The sequence below is a fragment of the Bos javanicus genome, chromosome 24 (assembly GCF_032452875.1).
Source record: "Bos javanicus breed banteng chromosome 24, ARS-OSU_banteng_1.0, whole genome shotgun sequence".
Classification (NCBI taxonomy): domain Eukaryota; kingdom Metazoa; phylum Chordata; class Mammalia; order Artiodactyla; family Bovidae; genus Bos; species Bos javanicus.
The window spans coordinates 19443121-19449541 of record NC_083891.1 but is presented as its reverse complement, the minus strand read 5'-3'; the positions used below and the strand labels follow the sequence as shown (position 1 = coordinate 19449541).

Genomic DNA, 6421 nt, shown 5'->3' with positions numbered 1-6421 from the left:
CCTTGGAAGGAAAGTTATGACCAACCTAGATAGCATATTCAAAAGCAGAGACATTCCTTTGCCAACAAAGATCCTTCTAGTCAAGGCTATGGTTTTTCCAGTGGTCATGTATGGATGTGAGAGTTGGACTGTGAAGAAAGCTGAGTGCCGAAGAACTGATGCTTTTGAACTGTGGTGTTGGAGAAGACTCCTGAGAATCCCTTGGACTGCAAGGAGATCAGCCCTGGGATTTCTTTGGAAGGAATGATGCTAAAGCTGAAACTCCAGTACTTTGGCCACCTCATGCGAAGAGTTGACTCATTGGAAAAGACTCTGATGCTGGGAGGCATTGGGGGCAGGAGGAGAAGGGGACGACAGAGGATGAGATGGCTGGATGGCATCACTGACTCGATGGACGTGAGTCTGAGTGAACTCCGGGAGTTGGTGATGGACAGGGAGGCCTGGCGTGCTGCGATTCATAGGGTCGCAAAGAGTCAGACACAACTGAGCGACTGAACTGAACTGAAAGTATGTATCAACTGGATAAGAAGTTTCTTAAGGAATACACAGTTTTGCAAGACAGACAAATTCTAGAAATTGGTTACATGACACTGTGAATATACTTAATAAGAAATTATACAATGAAATGGTTAATATGGGAATTTTTGCATATTGAACCATATTTTTTAAAAATGAAGCAGGTACATTTGTATGGGGAAATCCTTAAAATGTGGTTAAATAAATATTAAATCAAAATAATAGTAGTGTTAAAAAATAAAGTATATATCAACTGGAATTCAGTCAGTTCAGTTCAGTTACTCAGTCGTGTCTGACTCTTTGCTACCCCATGGACTGCAGCATGCCAGGCTTCCCTGTCCATCACCAACTCCCGGAGCTCGCTCAAACTCATGTCCATCGAATCAGTGATGCCATCCAACCATCTCATCATCTGTCATCCCCTCTCCTCCCACCTTCAATCTTTCCCAGCATCAGGGTCTTTTCCAGTGAGTCTGTTCTTTGAATCAGGTGGCCAGAGTATTGGAGCTTCAGCTTCAGCATCAGTCCTTCCAATAAATATTCAGGATTGATTTCCTTTAGGATTGACTGGTTTGATCTCCTTGCAGTCCAAGGAACTCTCAAGAGTCTTCTCTAACACCACAGTTCAAAAGCATCAATTCTTTGGTGCTCAGCTTTCTTTATGGTCCCACTCTCACATCCATACATGACTACTTCTCAAGTGGGCTTCCCAAGGGGCTCAGTGGTAAAAAACAAACAAACAAACAAAAAACACCTGCCAGTGCAGGAGATGCTGGTTCAATCCCTGGGTCAGGAAGATCTCCTGAAGTAGGAAATGGTAACCCACTCCAGTATTCTTGCCTAAGAAATCCTAAGGATGGAGGAGCCTGTCGGGCTACTGTCCATGGGGTTGCACAGAGTTGGACATGACTGAACATGCATGCACTTCTCAAGTACTCAATAGCCCCAGTTGGCTGGCAGATACCATATTTGACTGAATGGGTCTAAAGCATCATTTTCTTCCAAAATTCTGCCAGTTGGGCCAGGAGAGGGGAGTGGATTAAGGGATCATTACTAACTCACATCCCCTTTGAAATGTTGATATTTTAATTCCTTATCAATCTATTGATCTTCAACAATAGTGATCAAGTTTCTAAACCTCTTTCCAATGTGGCTGGAGTAGAAACACAACCAAGGATTTAGCACCGTTGGTGGGGTTTTGGAGCTCAAGGGGAATTAGAAGGTAGCTGCAGGGATATCACATGGAGGGCGCTGGGTGAGAACAAACAGTTGAGATGAGGATGTGAGTGGCATCAAGGTAACGCCCAGGCCACGTGTGACAGTGAAAAGAGCATAGTGTCTCTAGGATCAGGACTGTCTGGATGCCCTCGCCTGCCTACATGACTGTAGAGGAAACCATGAACCTTCCTGAATCTCACCTTGTTTAATCTGTAACCTGGAGGTAATAAGCCCTTTCCTGGCTTCCTCAAAGGGGAATTGTCAGGCTCCAATTACATGATTCATAGAAGCAGATTGGTGCAAATGCTAAAGTCCTCAGCTCATGTAAATTGTGAGCCATCTAATTATGAGTCTTCCAGCAGGGGTGATACAGTTAATTCAATGCAAGCAAGTTTTAATAAGGGCCTGCTCTAAGCCAAAGACTGTAGCAAGGGAGGAAGTGTCAAAGAGGTGAACCCCTCTGCAATCTCCTGCCTCAGTTAGAGAGACAGAACCCAGCTAGAAACTATCAGAAGACAGAATATAATTCCCGCAAAGTGGTTTGCACAGACAGTCCAAGGGGAGACAGCAGAGAGAGTGCAGTGTGAGCAGGGGAATAAAGGGGTCAGTTGTGAGGTTGGGGGGCCCCACTGGGATTCAGAGTTTGAAGGGGCAGAGCAAGAGAGGAAAGAGTTCCTGCTAGAGGACACAACACAAAGTCCAGGAGTGGGAATGAAAAGCCACACCCTAATGAGAAACTTCTGGAATAAGATAGGAGAGAGGGATAGAAAAGGGTGGCCATGGGTCCCTTTCCTGTCAGTACCCTTCCCAACATAAGAGATATCAGGCAGAGGCCAAATATCTGATGCCCAAGTCTTCTGTCTTGCTCTGAAAGTGGGTCACCCATTGCAGAGGAGACTAGTCCACTCAAGATAAAAATGAAATACGACGACAGCCATGGCAGGGATGCTCAGATACACACCAGGATGGCTGTGGGCAGCTCAGAGAAAAGGGGCTCTGATCTCAGACCATCTTTATGCTGCACATGCTGGTGCCAGGAATAAAACTGGACAGAGGCCCCGCAGGAAACAAAATTGTCAGGTATTTCCAAAGGTTCTGGGGGTTTCTGCCTTTCAAGCCAGTTCTTTATTATCAGTTTACTATTTAATATCACTTGTTTTTTTGACTTCCCAGGTGGCTCAGTGATAAAGAATGTGCTTGCAATGCAGGAGATGAAGTTTCCATTCCTGGTTCGGGAAGATGCCCTAGAGAAGGAAATAGCAACCCACTCCAGTATTCTTGCCTAGAGAATCCCAATCAACAGAGGAGCCTGGTGAGCTACAGTCCATGGGGTTGCAAAGAGTCAGACATGACTTAATGACTGAGCACACACACACATGTTTTTTTACATCAGAGTGTTTTCTATCATGAATCCACAGGTTATACACACACACACACACACACACACACAACACAGACTCCACCTGCATGCACTGTAGGTGCCCTCAGTCCCTCAGCAGGCATACACAGATGTCCTCTCCTAACACACACGTGCACACACACACACACACACAAGCCTTAGGAACATGGAGGTCAGACTGATCTAATTGGATAGCAGTGAATGAATGAAGACTCAGGGCTGAGCTGATGTATAAGATTGCAAATTAGGCACCCAACCGGTGGCTACAGAAAGGACACCGGGGGCACTCTCGTCCCCTCTTCTTTCCTTTCCTGTCAATATTCTATCAGTTATAATATCCTTCAAGCTTTGGGGTCCTTGCTTGCCTGTCACTTTCCCCCATTCTTAGGTATACTTTTTTCCCTGAGTTCAGTTGGGTCTAGGAATATGGATATTGGAGAAGGTCAAATTTTGTGTGGAGATAGGGTGCTTCAAAAAAGTTCCCTCTGCCCCAGAAGCTCTCTTACCTTACTGTACTATTTCCAGCTCCTTCTCTGAACTACCCTTGCCCTGAGAAGAGGAACTGCTTTATCTGGATTTGAATGATGGACTATTTTCTAGTGTTCTTTTATTAGGCATAAAATGCAGGCTGGGGCCATTTTATTCTTTCTTCCATATTCTTTATATTTAGTGCACAATTGGGTCTAACTTAATAAGTGCAGTGTGGACAGAAGAATGGATAAGCACAAGATGATGAGTTTACAAAATCACATTCCATTTGCCAGTCAAATCTTGATCTTAAATTGTGCTCCAAGGATCTGAAATGAAGTCTTGTTTCTATCCAGAGGTCTAACACCAGCCAAAGTATGACAAACCCAAATCCAGACAAATTCGTAGTCCCAGCACCGACTCCCACTCCCGTGATACGTAGGTTAAAGTCATAAGCACTGCCAGAGGTCAACTGAAATGACCCATCAAAGGCGGCCAGATGCAAGAATGGCCCCGATGGCTCTGAAAAATAAAGCCAACAGGACACCTGATTAATTCAGAAGCAAAACATGGGGTCATTGTCTGTTCTTTTCCAACTCTCCTGACTGTTGGCGCTCTGCCTTGCCCACTGGGTGATGTGTTCCCCAAGAGCAAGGATTGAAGTCTCCCAGCTTTAAAGTCAAGAGTTGACTTTCAGGGGTTTCTCCAGCCTTGGAGCTAAACTTCACCTCCAAAATTAGAATTCGAGTCTGGTTAGTTTGAAAAGTAGGAGGGTTTATATATACCTCAAGGGACCCCATGACCATGACCTTGGCAACATGTTTTCAATCTTCAGGAAGGGAAACTAGCATATAGATGTACTGTCTACATGCCAAATATTGTACCACTTATTCTCAAATGTATTATTTCCTCTAACTTTGATGACAACCTCATGATTGAAGATTGTTTTAGATAAGACTGAAGCTCCACGAGCTAAGCAGCTCACTGAGTCCCCCACAGAGCTGGCTGTCAAATATGCAAGCCTCATATCTTGGCCCTGCACCCGTGGACACACCTTGGGTAGGGAAGAGTGGAATGCCCTGAATTAACATGGAATATAGTAGGAAGCACAGGGCAGATTAGGGTGGGATAAGACTTCATTTCCACCTTTCCCCTTTCCTTTTCCCCAAGAGGGTCTCATAAGCTCCTCCCATGCTCAGTGCAGTGGGCAGACCTCTCCAGAGGATTTGCAATTCAAAGAGATAAGTGAATTGAAAGGGAAATAGCCCCAGTGGTAGGTACCTAGTGTCCAGTGAGAGGACAGCTGGAGGTGGGTGGACAGGTCCTAAGGACTTGAGAGCCTGGGCATAAGGCTGTCTACTCCTGGTATCTCCTTCCTCTGCCAGACCCGCTTCCCTCTGCCCTTTCTTATCTGGCTCCTCCGCTTCTTTTCAGGACTCTGAGTTGCTAGGCAACTCCAGTTTGGAGCTGAGGTTCTCACTGTGGCGAGCAGCTTCCACACAGGGATGGGGAGTTGATGGCGCCGGTGATTACAGGTGTCTGTGCGGAAAGGCAGACAACAGCACCCCCCTCATTGCCTCCCAGGGACAGAGGAAATGAGAGGTCTGGGAAGGGGAAGCAAAGTTTTGCCCAGGCCACTTTCCACCTCTCATTTCTGCTCTCCGGTTCCCTTCTCCCACCAGTAGGGCTTCCTTCCACTCAGGCCCCAGGATCTCCCTGGTGCTCCTGGCTTCCTAGTGTCCCATCAGACCACAGAGATCTGGACCACCCAGGCCCTTAACACCTCTCCTGGAGCTCCCTCAGCTGTTCGCCCTTTACGGGCATGATGCTTACCTTGGGAGACCTCCACGGCTTCACTTTGTTAAGTAGGCTCTGTAAGTAAGGCTCTCTGTTTCTGCAAGCTGGAGAGGTGAGAGCTCTATCCATTTCTGTTGTGCTCCTTTGACTGCAGGGAAAGTGATGTGTCTATTCATGGTCAGCCTAAGCTGCCCCTGGGGTGATGCTCAGAGGGCAGCCTAAGGGAGACTTGCCGCTTCCCTGGTACAGGCTTAAACGTTTACTGAGTTCATACCCTGGGCCAGGTACCACCCATTCTTGATGCTGGTGATTCCATAAGCAAGGAGACATTCAGTCTCTGACCTCACAGAGCAATACTTATACTGGACAAGAACATCAGCAAACAATAGACAGTTAAACAAGTGATGGTACTTCGTAAGGTGGCTTTGACAGTTCCCTTCTGGAAGGACTGTCCTGCTCAGAACTGGAGGGACCCTGGGTTTCTTTCTATCAATGTACACCCTGGACAATATGGAGCTCATCACTGTGGCATTTCCCAGATCAGTGTTGAGTAGTCCTGGTGGCAGAGGTGATCCTAAGTGTGTTTATGTGTGTGTCACCTTCATCGACCCGCGTTTGTGTGGCAGAGGCTTGAGGAGATGAGGAACAGAGCTGATGGCACTGCTCAGAATGAACCAGCTTCCTGAATGAAAATCGAGGCTATCAGTCCAATACAGCTTTGGGGAAGCGCGTGATCTAGCCTGGCCAATCAGAGCTCAGTGATTAGTTAGGCGGGACCATGTGGTCTCAGGTTAGCCAATTAGAATTCATTCCTGCATTCTGGGTAGGAGGAGTTCTTTTTCTGCAGGAGTTGCCCAGCAGCTATTGCTCAACCTGAGGTGAGCACAGCCCACCCAGAGGAAGTTGGAGAAAGCAAAAAGTGAGAGCCTGAGGCCAGTCTACGTTTGGATCTTTGGGTTTCATAAGCCAGTATACTCCATTTTATTTTATTTTTTCTATTTTATTATTTTATTTGATTAAGGC

At 46.4% G+C, this 6421-nt stretch overlaps 1 long non-coding RNA gene across 1 annotated transcript; it reads right to left on the bottom strand.

Moving 5' to 3' along the window:
- Positions 1 to 3789: 3789 nt before the first annotated feature.
- LOC133237378 (uncharacterized) lies at positions 3790 to 6160 on the bottom strand. The gene is made up of 3 exons (XR_009733166.1): positions 5998 to 6160; positions 5435 to 5546; positions 3790 to 4123 (listed from the first exon to the last, which is right to left on the bottom strand). It is a non-coding gene; the product is annotated as an uncharacterized LOC133237378 (long non-coding RNA).
- Between the last annotated feature and the right edge of the window lie 261 nt (positions 6161 to 6421).